This window comes from Balaenoptera borealis, assembly GCF_965194805.1.
Source record: "Balaenoptera borealis genome assembly, chromosome: 18".
Lineage (NCBI taxonomy): Eukaryota > Metazoa > Chordata > Mammalia > Artiodactyla > Balaenopteridae > Balaenoptera > Balaenoptera borealis.
Window position 1 is genome coordinate 12,163,223 of NC_138877.1, and position 12,365 is coordinate 12,175,587.

The window sequence follows — 12,365 nt, forward strand, 5'->3', positions numbered from 1 at the left end:
GCAGTTCTGACACTAACTACCTGGAGTTAGCCCAAACCCCACAAGTTAAGGGCTCAGTTCCACAAGACTGCCTCCATTTCAGATGCCAGCTGCAAGTGGGGCTACCTGAATTTCTGCCTGGGTGACAGCAACCCCTCAGGTTCAGTAATTTGCTAGAATGACTCACAGAACTCAGGAAAGCACCATACTGACAATTAGTTTTATTGTAAAGGATACAACTTAGGAACAGCCAGATGGAAGAGATTTAGGGCAAGGTACTGGAGTGGGCACACATAGCTTCCATGCCCTTTCTGTGCCCAGAAACACATCAATGCATTCACTAACCCGGAAGCTTCCTGAACCTCATTGTTCAAGAGTTTTTATGGAGTCTTCATTATGTAGGATGATTGATTTAATCACTGGCCACGTAACTGAATTCAGTCTCCAGCCCTCTACTCACTTGCTTGGTCTTTCATTGGCCATCCCCTCTCTTGAAACTATCTAAGGGCCCACCTTGAGTCACTTGTTAGCATAACCTTAGGTATGATCAAAAGAATCTAATCATAAATAACAAAATAAATTCCTATCACTCATGAAATTCCAAGGATTTTTAAAGCTCTGTTCCAGGAACTGAGGGCAAAGACCAAATACATATATATATATTTAATTATACTGTAGGCAGCCTTAACCAATATGGAAATGAACAGGCATAGCTGTTTTCCAGTAAAACCTTATTTACAGTAAGGCAGCAGTTTGAAGACCCTTGCTCTAGAAAAATAGGAAAGGCTTCTCCAAGAAAATGACATTTAAACTGTATCTTTTATTTCTTAAAATTTTTTTATTGATGTTATACTATTTTATTATTATTATTATTTTTTAAAGTCTTTATTGAATTTGTTACAATATTGTTTCTGTTTTATGCTTTGGTTTTTTGGCTGCAAGGCATGTGGGATCTTAGCTCCCAGACCAGGCAGGGATCGAACCCACACCCCTTGCATTGGAAGGCAAAGTCTTAACCACTGGACTGCCAGGGAAGTCCCGTTGATATTATACTATTTTATAGAATTTTAAAATGATATGTTACAACCTTAGTGATGTAATTAGGGAAAATTTTTATAGATCAATGGCACTACCTGTAGAGAGATTTTTTTCAAGATGCTTGGTGAGTGAGCAGGGAAATTTTTTGACCCGTGTGCCCTGATTACTATATGTTTTAATATCAATTGAGAAAGTCTTCAGTTCTTCTCAGACATTAATTCCTTTTAGCTCCTATGTGTAAGAAGGCTTGAATATTACCTACTGGGTAACAACCGATAGGTTTTATTCTCCTGAGTGATGATGATTTTTATTATATTCCTTGATTAGTGATATTTTGTGTAATCTGTTGCTGTTAGAATGCTGTTTTCCTTCTGTCATTTTTATTTTGAGTTCCACTCTTTTGTTTTTTGGTGAAAGGAACTAGAGCCTTGGGTTTGAGTTTTATCCCTTTGGCTAAGGGAGCCTGTGTAACTTCCACATTATGAGAGCTGTGCAATGAGACAATAGAAATCTGGCACTTATTACTGTGTAATGCAGTTCAAGGCATGAACATTTGAAGACTTTTGGTTTCTGCCTTTTTTTTTTTTTTTTTCCTTTTTGCCAGAGTATAAACTATTTCTTCTTCTTGCCTGAAGGTTTCACAATGGAATGAATAATCATGCTGATAACAATTTATCAACTTATCTTGTTAATTTTACGTCTCAGTATATATGAAGTTTCAAATTTTCATGAAGATGAACATTTGGATGGCCTCGAAATAAGGAAAATTGGGAGCAGGCCAGAACTATTTTAATAGGCATGGAAAGGTTTGGGTTGGCTTTTATTCATGTGCTTAGGTGATGTGACTATAAGCTTAGGGTAGAGAGTGAAAAGAATTGCCCTAATGAATCCATGCAGTAATGATGATGAAAATGAAGGTAATGGAAAATTATCTAATACTTTAGGGCTAAAATAAAAGCAAAATTCAGAAGAATCAAAGGGAAGCTCATTTGTTTGTTGTCAGTAACCACAGATGAGTTAGTAGTATCATCTTTAAACATAAAAGGGCAGGGACTTCCCTGGTGGCGCAGTGGTTAAGAAACCGCCTGCCAATGCTGGGGACACGGGTTCGAGCCCTGGTCCAGGAAGATCCCACATGCCGGGGAGCAACTAAGCCCATGTGCCACAACTACTGAGCCTGTGCTCTAGAGCCTGTGCGGCACAACTGCTGAGCCCACGTGCTGCAACTACTGAAGCTTGTGCACCTGGAGCCCCTCCTCTGCAACAAGAGAAGCCATTGCAATGAGAAGCCTGCACACCATAATTAAGAGTAGCCCCCACTCACTGCAACTAGAGGAAGCCTGTGTGCAACAACGAAGACCCAATGCAACCAAAAATAAGTTAAATAAATAAATAAATAAACACATAAAAGGGCAATTACTTAAATGTATATGTATGGGTCACAGCAATATTCTGTTAATCAGTAACACGTGAATAGTTTATTTACTTGCTCTTTCAATTGCAGTATTTTTTAAATTGAATACTTATTAAATGTTGTTGGTACTGAGGCTTATATGGAGATAATAATAGAATAATAATAATGGTAATTTTTATCCAGTGGTCCATGCAGGAGGTTAAGCATCATAATCTTCACAATAACACTGTGAGACAAAGTCCTGTTATCCACAGTCCACATTTGAGGAAATACGATTCCAAAGGTAAAGTTGGCTCCCTGATGCTCAAGCCTTTTAACAGGCTTGTGTCTTCCTAATAGACACAAATTTCCTAAGTTTTATAAGTAAAAATTTAAAAAATTATATACTTTCTGAAAAGGGGTAGATAACATCTTGTTTGGGGAGTGGAGCCTCAGGGAAAGTGGTGTAAAGAAGAGGCATGCAAGATGATGTGAAAATATAAGGTGAGGCTTGAGCATGGAAGCGTTGAATATTAGGTCACAACTTGAAGAGTTATCTGAGTCATAAAGCTAATCTTTTTATTCATTGTGGCCTGTTGCAAACCATTCCACGCTGCTTTCTTCTCTGGAAAATAAAATTCAGATTTTTGAGGCTTTGTGGTTGTGGTGTTTTTTTCTAGAGGACTTATCTAGTACTCCTCTGCTTCTCTGTTCCACCTCTACTTGTTTGCATGCCTATGCTTATGGATTTAAGTGCAAACATAAGTGAACGTAGATTGTACAAAATTATCTTAAACAGAATAGATGCTAAGATTAATCTGCTTTAAAGACATCTAATCTACCTTGAAAATTGGAGTCATTTTTCTTTCTAGATGAAGGTTCACAAGGTTCAGGATTTTTTGTTTCGTATTTCCTGTGCCTGTCATTTAATCACTGTGGAAGGAGAGAGGGAAGTTTAGAAGGATACACAGTTAATTTAAAGTTGGGTGTTGTAGCATTTTGTATAAATGGAATCTGACAATATGAATGAACTCTTTTGAGTAAAGCCTCTTTCACTTAACATAGTGCTTTTGCGATTTGTTCATGTTGTGTCTTTCATCAGTTTATTGCCGAGTAGCAGACCATCATCTGCATATACCATAGTTTATCCATTCTTCTGTTGATGGAACTCTGAGCTGTTTACAGTTTTTGGCCATTATGAATAAAGCTTCCTTGAACATTCTTATACAAGTCATTTTGGGATATATTTTTCATTTCTTTTAGGTAAATACCTAAGAATGTAATTGCTGGGTCAGAGAGATGGTGTATGCTTGGTTTAACAAGGACCTGCTAGACATTTTTCCAAATGGTTGAAACACTTTGTATTTCCAACAATGTATGAGAAATCCCACCCTCACCAGCATTTTATGTGGTCAGTCCTTTTAGCCATTCTGATGGATGTATAATATTTCATTATAGATTTAATTTGAACTTCTCTGATGGCTCATAGTATCTAACACTTTTTCATGTCGTTATTGGCTATGTGTAAATCTTTTGCAAAGTACCTGTTCAAATCTTTTGCCAATTGTTAAATTTTTAAAAATTACTTAGGAGTTCTTTATATATCCTAGATAGTGTTCCTTTGTTAGATATATGTTTTTTGAAAACTTTTTCAGTCTTTTAATTTTCTGTTTACCCAAAGTTGTCTTTTCATGAACAAATCCTTTTTAATTTTGATTAATTCACCAATTTTCTCTTTTCTGGTATTGTTTTCTGTGTCCTTAAGAAAACATTGTATTCACTACAGATCATGAACATGTTATTCTGTGTTTTCCTCTAGACACTTTATAGTTTTAGTTCTTATGTTTAATCTGTAATCTATATAAAATTAATTCTTGTGTGTGTTATGAGACAGAGGTTCAAGTTTTGCTTTTCCCCCACATTGATATTCATTTATTTCATCATCATTTGTAGAAAAGACTTTCTTTTCTCTGTTGGATTATTGTGGCACCTTTGTAGAAAATGGAATGATGTGTAAGCCGAGTCTGTCTTGTTCCGTTGATCTATTTGTCAGTCTTTGTGTCAGTACTATGATATCTTGATTACAGAAACTTGATAAATTTTGAAATTGGGTAGTTTGTAAGAATTTCTGTGTCTGTGTTTTTAAGAGATTTTGGTCTGTAATTTTATTTTCTTGTAATGTTTTTGTCAAGTTTTGCTATCAGGGTTATAAAATGGGGTGGAAGTATTCCTTCCTCCTCTGTTTTATAAATGAGTTTTGTAGAATTCACCAGTAAAAACACCTGGGCCTGCATTCTTCTTTGTTGGAGGGTTTTTTGATAATAGATTTAACTTTTTAATAAATATAAGCTATTTGAATTTTTATTTGTCTTCTGTCAGTTTGGAAAGTTTTGCAAGGGATTTGTTTTATCTAAGTAATAAAATTTGTTGGTTTAATGTTGTTCAGAAACATTTCTGTAATATCCTTTTAATGTCTGTAGGATTTGTAGTGATAATCCATTCCAGATATTGATAATTTATATTCTTTCTTTTTTTCTCTCTCATTCAGTTGAGCTAGTGGTTTATCAATTTTATCAATCATTTCAGAGAAACAAATTTGGCTATGTTAATTTTTTCTGTTTGCTTTTTATTACATTGATTTCTGTTCTTTGTTTCCTTTCTTCTACTTGCTTTGTTCTTCTGTTGTTAGCTTCATAAAATGAGACCTTAAGGTCAGTGAGAGCTTTTTCATTTCTAGCACTGTATAATTCTCTCCAAGCACTGCTTTAAGCTCATCTCACAGAATTTGGTAGGGTTTTAATCAGATTAGTTAGATGAGTTGTTTTGGGAGGCATTTCTAAAGATTTTATTGTTACTGATTTTTATTTTAATTCCATTGTAAGAAAACTGAGTCTGTGTGATTTCCATACTTTTTTATTCACTGAGACTAGTTGTACGCCCCCTCATATGGTCTGTTCTGGTGAAAGTACCATGGACTCTTGAAAAGAAGGATATTCTGCAGTTGTTGGTCATAATGTTTTAAGCTATCAGTTAGGTCAAGTTAGCGATAATATTGTTCAAATACTTTATGGTTTTACTAATTTTTTTGTCTAGTTTTATCAGTTATTGAGAGGGGTGTTAAAATCTCAACTATAATTATGGAATTTTCTGCTTCTCCCTTTAATTCTTTCAGTTTTGCTTTATGTATTTTGAAATTTTTATCAGTTATATATACATGTAACATTGTTATATGTTCCTGATGAATTGGCCCTTTTATTGTTATGAAATGTTCATTTATGGTAATACTCCTTGTCTTGAAGTCTACTTTATCTAATACTTACATTGTTGCACAATCTTTGTTATTATTAGTGTGTGCATGGTAAATATTTTTCTATTTTACTGAAACAGCATATAGCTGAGTCTTTTTAAAAATTTAAAATTCATTTGATATTCTGCCTTTTAATCGGAACATTTAGTTCCAATACTATTTAATGTAATTACTGATATTGTTGGACTTAAGTTTTCCATTTACAGCTGTTTTTTGGCTGTTTGTCCCCTCTGGTTTTTGTTTCTGTGTACCTCCTTTTCTGTCTTCTTTTGGATTAATTGAATATAATTTTGAGTTTCATTATTTTGACTATTTTTTTAGGCATACCTCTTTGTATTCTTATTTAAATGGTGGTTCTGAGGTTTGTAATGTGTATCTTTAACTTTTGACAGTCTACTTAATGTAGTACTCTGTTGTTTAAAAAATTGTAATCTTGCAATCATAGAGATCCATTTATCCTCTTCCCCCATTTTTCTGCTGTAGTTATCATATGTATTATATCTACATAATGTATCCCCACCATACAGTGCTATAATTTTGACTTTGAGCATTCATTTATATTTTAGATATATGGAAAATAAATGTATTCTTTGATATTTACCCACATGTATACCATTTCTGGTGTTCTTCATTCCTTCCAGGAATTCTAGTTTCCACCTTATATCATTTCTGTACAGCTTGAAGAACCTTTTAAAAGCATTTCTTTTAAATACTAGCAACAAACCCTCTTACTTTTTTTTATAATATGAAAATGTTTTTATTTGGCCTTCCTTATTGAAGAGTATTTTTGCTGGGTATGGAAATCAGGGTTGACAGTTTTTCTTTCATCATTTTAAAGATGTTGTCCCAGTGTCTTATGGCCTCTGTTTTTCTCCAGTGAGAACAAAGTAGTCATTCAATCATTGTTTTTCTGTATGTTATGTGACTTTTATTCTCTGGCTGTTTTTAAGGTTCTCTTTATTTTGATTTTCATATGTTTGACTGCTGAAACTTGTTTTTTTGTTGACCTTTTTGAATTTGTTAATTTATGTTTTTCACCAAAGTTTGGAAATTTTTAGTCATTGTTTCTATAAATATTTTTACTTTTCTGTTCATTTTCTTCTTTTATTGGGGCTGCACTAACAGTTATGTTAGATCTTTGAACTTTGTCTTATAGCTCCCTGTTCATTTTTTCCCAATCTTTTTTTTCCTTTTTTCTTCAGATTATTTAAATTGATCTGTCTTTAATTTCACTGACTCTTCTTTTCCAATCTGCCTTTTAGTCCATCCTGTGAAAATTTCACTTTAAACACCAGAGCTTTCAGTTCTATATTTTGTATTTGGTTCTTTTTTAGTTTGTAGTTCTCTGCTGAGATTTCCAATCTTTTCACTTGTTATGACATTTTTAAATAGCTTCCTTGAACATAGTTATAATAGCTGATTTAAAATCTTTTTCTGCTAATTTCAGCATCAGGGTCATCTCATTGTTGGTTTCTATTGATTGTGGTTTTTGTTTCTTTTTTAAGATTTTATTGATGTGGACTTTTTTTTTTTTAACATCTTTATTGGAGTATAATTGCTTTACAATGGTGTGTTAGTTTCTGCTTTATAACAAAGTGAATCAGTTATACATATACATATGTTCCCATATCTCTTCCCTCTTGCATCTCCCTCCCTTCCACCCTCCCTATCCCACCCCTCTAGGTGGTCACAAAGCACCGAGCTGATCTCCCTGTACTATGTGCCCGCTTCCCACTAGCTATCTATTTTACATTTGGTAGTGTATATATGTCCATGCCACTCTCTCACTTTGTCACAGCTTACCCTTCCCCCTCCCCATATCCTCAAGTCCATTCTCTAGTAGGTCTGTGTCTTTATTCCCATCTTGCCCCTAGGTTCTTCATGACCTTTTTTTTTTTTTTCTTATATTCCATATATATGTGTTAGCATACTGTATTTATTTTTCTCTTTCTGACTTACTTCACTCTGTGTGACAGACTCTAGGTCCATCCATCTCACTACAAATAACTCAATTTCGTTTCTTTTTATGGCTGAGTAATATTCCATGGTATATATGTGGCACATCTTCTTTATCCATTCATCTGTTGATGGACACTTAGGTTGCTTCCATGTCCTGGCTATTTTAAATAGAGCTGCAGTGAACATTTTGGTACATGACTCTTTTTGAATTATGGTTTTCTCAGGGTATATGCCCCGTAGTGGGATTGCTGGGTCGTATGGTAGTTCTATTTTTAGTTTTTTAAGGAACCTCCATACTGTCTCCATAGTGGCTGTATCAATTTCCATTCCCACCAACAGTGCAAGAGTGTTCCCTTTTCTCCACACCCTCTCCAGCATTTATTGTTTCTAGATTTTTTGATGATGGCCATCCTGACTGGTGTGAGATGATATCTCAGTGTAGTTTTGATTTGCATTTCTCTAATGATTAATGATGTTGAGCATTCTTTCATGTGTTTGTTGGCAATCTGTATATCTTCTTTGGAGAAATGTCTAGGTCTTCTGCCCATTTTTGGATTGGGTTGTTTGTTTTTTTGATATTGAGCTGCATGAGCTGCTTGTAAATTTTGGAGATTAATCCTTTGTCAGTTGCTTCATTTGCAAATATTTTCTCCCATTCTGAGGGTTGCCTTTTGGTCTTGTTTATGGTTTCCTTTGCTGTGCAAAAGCTTTTAAGTTTCATTAGGTCCCATTTGTTTATTTTTGTTTTTATTTCCATTTCTCTAGGAGGTGGGTCAAAAAGGATCTTGCTGTGATGTATGTCATAGAGTGTTCTGCCTATGTTTTCCTCTAAGAGTTTGATAGTGTCTGGCCTTACATTTAGGTCTTTAATCCATTTTGAGTTTATTTTTGTGTTTGGTGTTAGGGAGTGTTCTAATTTCATTCTTTTACATGTAGCTGTCCAGTTTTCCCAGCACCACTTACTGAAGAGGCTGTCTTTTCTCCACTGTATATTCTTGCCTCCTTTATCAAAGATAAGGTGACCATATGTGCGTGGGTTTATCTCTGGGCTTTCTATCCTGTTCCATTGATCTATATTTCTGTTTTTGTGCTAGTACCATACTGTCTTGATTACTGCAGCTTATGTGGACCATTTTTTAAAGTCCTTTATTGAATTTGTTACAATATTGCTTCTGTTTTATGTTTTGGTTTTTTGGCAACGAGGCATGTGAGATCTTAGCTCCCCGACCAGGCAGGGATCGAACCGGCACTCCCTGCATTGGAAAGCAAAGTCTTAACCGCTGAACCGCCGGGGGGAAGTCCCGATTGTGTTTTATCTTGAGTATGGACCTCATTTTCTTTGTTAATTGTATGTTAAGTAATTTTGGATTGTATCCTTCACACTGTGAATAATGCCATGTGGAGATTCTGCATTTTGTTATGCTTTTCTGAATTTTACTGAAAAAAAATTAAGATGTTAGTTTACTTGGCTGAACTCAAACTGCAGAACTCTGTCTCTCATACAGTTGGCAGCAGTTGAAACCTCATGAACTTGAGTGGTTCATGATTCAGCCAGACATTTGCCCAGAGTGTATTTGGGGCTTCCTCTCTCTAGTGCTCTTCGCTTCTAGAATTGCTTCTCTCATGTTCAAACTGCTGTGATTGTTCCTAACATCTGGTTCATGATGTAGATTGGGACCTGTTCCTAAACTAAAAGTCATCAGAAACAGAGAATTTTACATAATGCCATTACTTTTTTACACCTGTCAACGTTCTTCCTTTATATGTCTGGCTTTGGTTGTTCTCCAGTGCCTTCAAATAGCTGTTTTTTTAAAATATTTTGTCTAGCATGTATAGTTCTGATCTTTGCTGTGTTAAGAATCATTCCACCATTATCAGACCCTGCCTCTATCCTAAATTATAAAACGAACAAAATAGTTTACTATACCATTAGTTCACTCAACAAATATCACAGAGTCCCTTATGTGTGCTTGACAAGTGTTGGAAATACAAATATTAAAGACATAGACCCCTCCTCTCAGGGACCTCACTTGTTTATAGAAGAAACAGAAATATAAACAAGTGTGATGAATATAGATTCTAGTTGGAAAGAAAGTAGCAAAGGAAGTGTGATTGATTCTCACTGGGCTAGGGAATATGGGCATGCTGGTGGGGGGATGTGGGAATTTAAGGAAGGAATGCATTCTGAAGGAATATTACATCTTGCTTGGAGTTTGAAGGATTAATAGGTGTTTTCAGGTAAATGGGGTGGGAGGATAGATGGACTGTGCTTTCAAGTGTCATTTTTAATATAAAGACAAAAGAGATGATGTGAAGCGTAGAGCCAAGTCTGGTTGGAAATTTAAAAATCATCCTTAAATTCTCTTGCCCTTCCTTCTTCTATTATGTCTGACTTTATGATTTCCCCAACTTAAATAATTGGGTGACTGCCCCACTCATTTGCTGATTTATAAAATTCCAATATGAATTGGCCAGTTTCCTCTGTGTTCTACAAATACTTCAGATTAGCACTTTAATGGCCCAGAAACTGGGAGGAGTGAGAGCTAGAACATAAGAAGTGCTGGTCCTGAAATTTGTCAGGTTTTCAAACAGCTGAGACAGCAGATGTACAATAGATTGAAACCCATAGATCACAGTGGTAAGCTTCTGGTAAGAATTAATTTTTGTTTGTGAATTGATCAATCAACAGTGTTAAGGTCTGTGATCAGCTAGTTTATTTTAATTCAGCTGTTTGTACCAGAGATCCCTCCTTGTTCTATTTGTACATAAATTTCAACAGATATTCATTAGAGGCCTGTTAGTACCTTTTACTTTTGCTAACAGTTACTGGTTCATCTTAATGGCTAGATTAACTGTCTACATTAGTAGTTGCTGGGCTCCTCAGAAAATTGTCCCTGAGAGCCAAGGAAATCTTAACCTTCCATTTGGGGAAGGTTAGACTCAATTTTGAAATCCAGGGTCCCTTAGTGGGGAGAAAAGGAGCTAGAATGAAATAAACAAATCAGCAAGTGTTAACTTTTTGACTTGGTTAAGAGGTATTTGAGAGAGGAATAGCATCCTTCAGTGGTTACCCATTGCACTTAAGGTAAAGCTAGAAATTCTTAGTATGACTTTAAGCCCCCCACACGATCTGATACCTGCATAACCACTCAGTCTCATCTCCTGCTACTCTTCCATTTATTATTCCTTCCTCTTCACCCTTGCTCTGTGAATGCCAGCCACACTGGTCATCTTTTATCATCTTTTATTAGAGGTTCTTCCTATCCTAGGACTTTGATAAGTCCCATTACCTCTGCCTGAAATTCTTTTTCTCATTTCTTTCACCTTCCCTTCATTACTTTCTCCTTTCCCAATGATCTCAGCTAAATTTTTAAGTTTTTCAGTTATTTCATAGCCTCTCCAAATAAAGTTTTAGGCACTAATAATCTGCTTCAGTGCTAGAATTTAAGGTCTACGGCACCAAGAGTTTTTATGTTCACTACTGTATTTTGAGCACCTAATATAGGCCCTTGCATATAGCAGACGCTCAGTAAACATATGAATGAATAACAATGAATAAATCCAGATATGAATTGATTATTCGGAATTCCGTTTAGCTAATTTTCAGTGAGAAGTAAATTTTTGCAAATTAGTGTGAAGAATTTATTCCTGCCTGTTCTTAATCAGAGTGAGGAGGTAAATCTCTAGAACTAAATAACCAAGATATATGGCAAGTGCTTTTAGAGATTTATTGTCATATTACTTGAGTATGATCCCTAGTTACAACATAATGAGTAGTGCCTAACAAGCCTTGTGCTTATTATGTAGATGGTGCCTGGTACATACCCTGAACTGAAGTAAGTAAGAAGTATGGTAATTTTTTCTATACTCTTCATTAGTTAGATTTTTAATTTTTTTTAGCTCAATTCCATCAACTCATATTCATAACTGTAGCTTCTGATAGGACTTCATTCTTAGGTTTTGGTTTTACAACACTAGGTAGGGGAAAGTGTTCCCACCCAGACATAGCATGTATTTCCATAAACATTCAGGTGAAGTTGATACAACTTCTTTACATAATACCTGCATAAACATTCCAATGTTCATATCCTATCATGCTATCCATTACATTTTTACATACTCTGAATCTAATTGTAGCCCAAGTAAGGACTTCATCCATGCGTTTTGGTAACCACAATTCATGAGACTTATATAAAAGGTTTATGGAAACTTTTCTATCACTTATCAGTTTACCCACTCTTGTGTAAAAGGCTTTGGTTCTCATTCAGGGATTGAGCCAAGGGACCCTGGCCTTTTGTCAGTCTTTATTTTGATTATTCTGCATAACCAGTGTCCCAAGGTGTTGCACATCAGGTTTCTCATTGTAATCTCTGCCTTCCGACTTTAAATTTTTTTCCAAACTGGAGTAAATGGGGTGGATTTGTTTGGGGCCCTTTGATGTTGGGGGACCAGCAGGGGTCTTTATCTCACCCAGCCTTTGGTAATGCTGTATTAAAACCTCATTTTTAACCTCATCAGTGTTTGTTTTATTTATCCTATTTCTTAACAACCTCCAAAAGATTTCCACCCTACTGAGATGTCCTGTGGCTCTTCCTTTTTTTGTTTCTTCTTTGTTTCACCCCTATCAATATTTGCTTTATTCACCTTCTTTCTTTTTTTTTTTTAATTAATTTATTTATTTTTGGCTGT

At 35.3% G+C, this 12,365-nt stretch overlaps 1 protein-coding gene across 7 annotated transcripts in view; it reads left to right on the forward strand.

Annotated features, from left to right (window-relative positions):
- NBEA (neurobeachin) overlaps window positions 1–12,365 on the forward strand; it is a 608,086-nt gene that overhangs the window by 19,357 nt on the left and 576,364 nt on the right. The gene's annotated exons all lie outside the window — the stretch shown is intronic.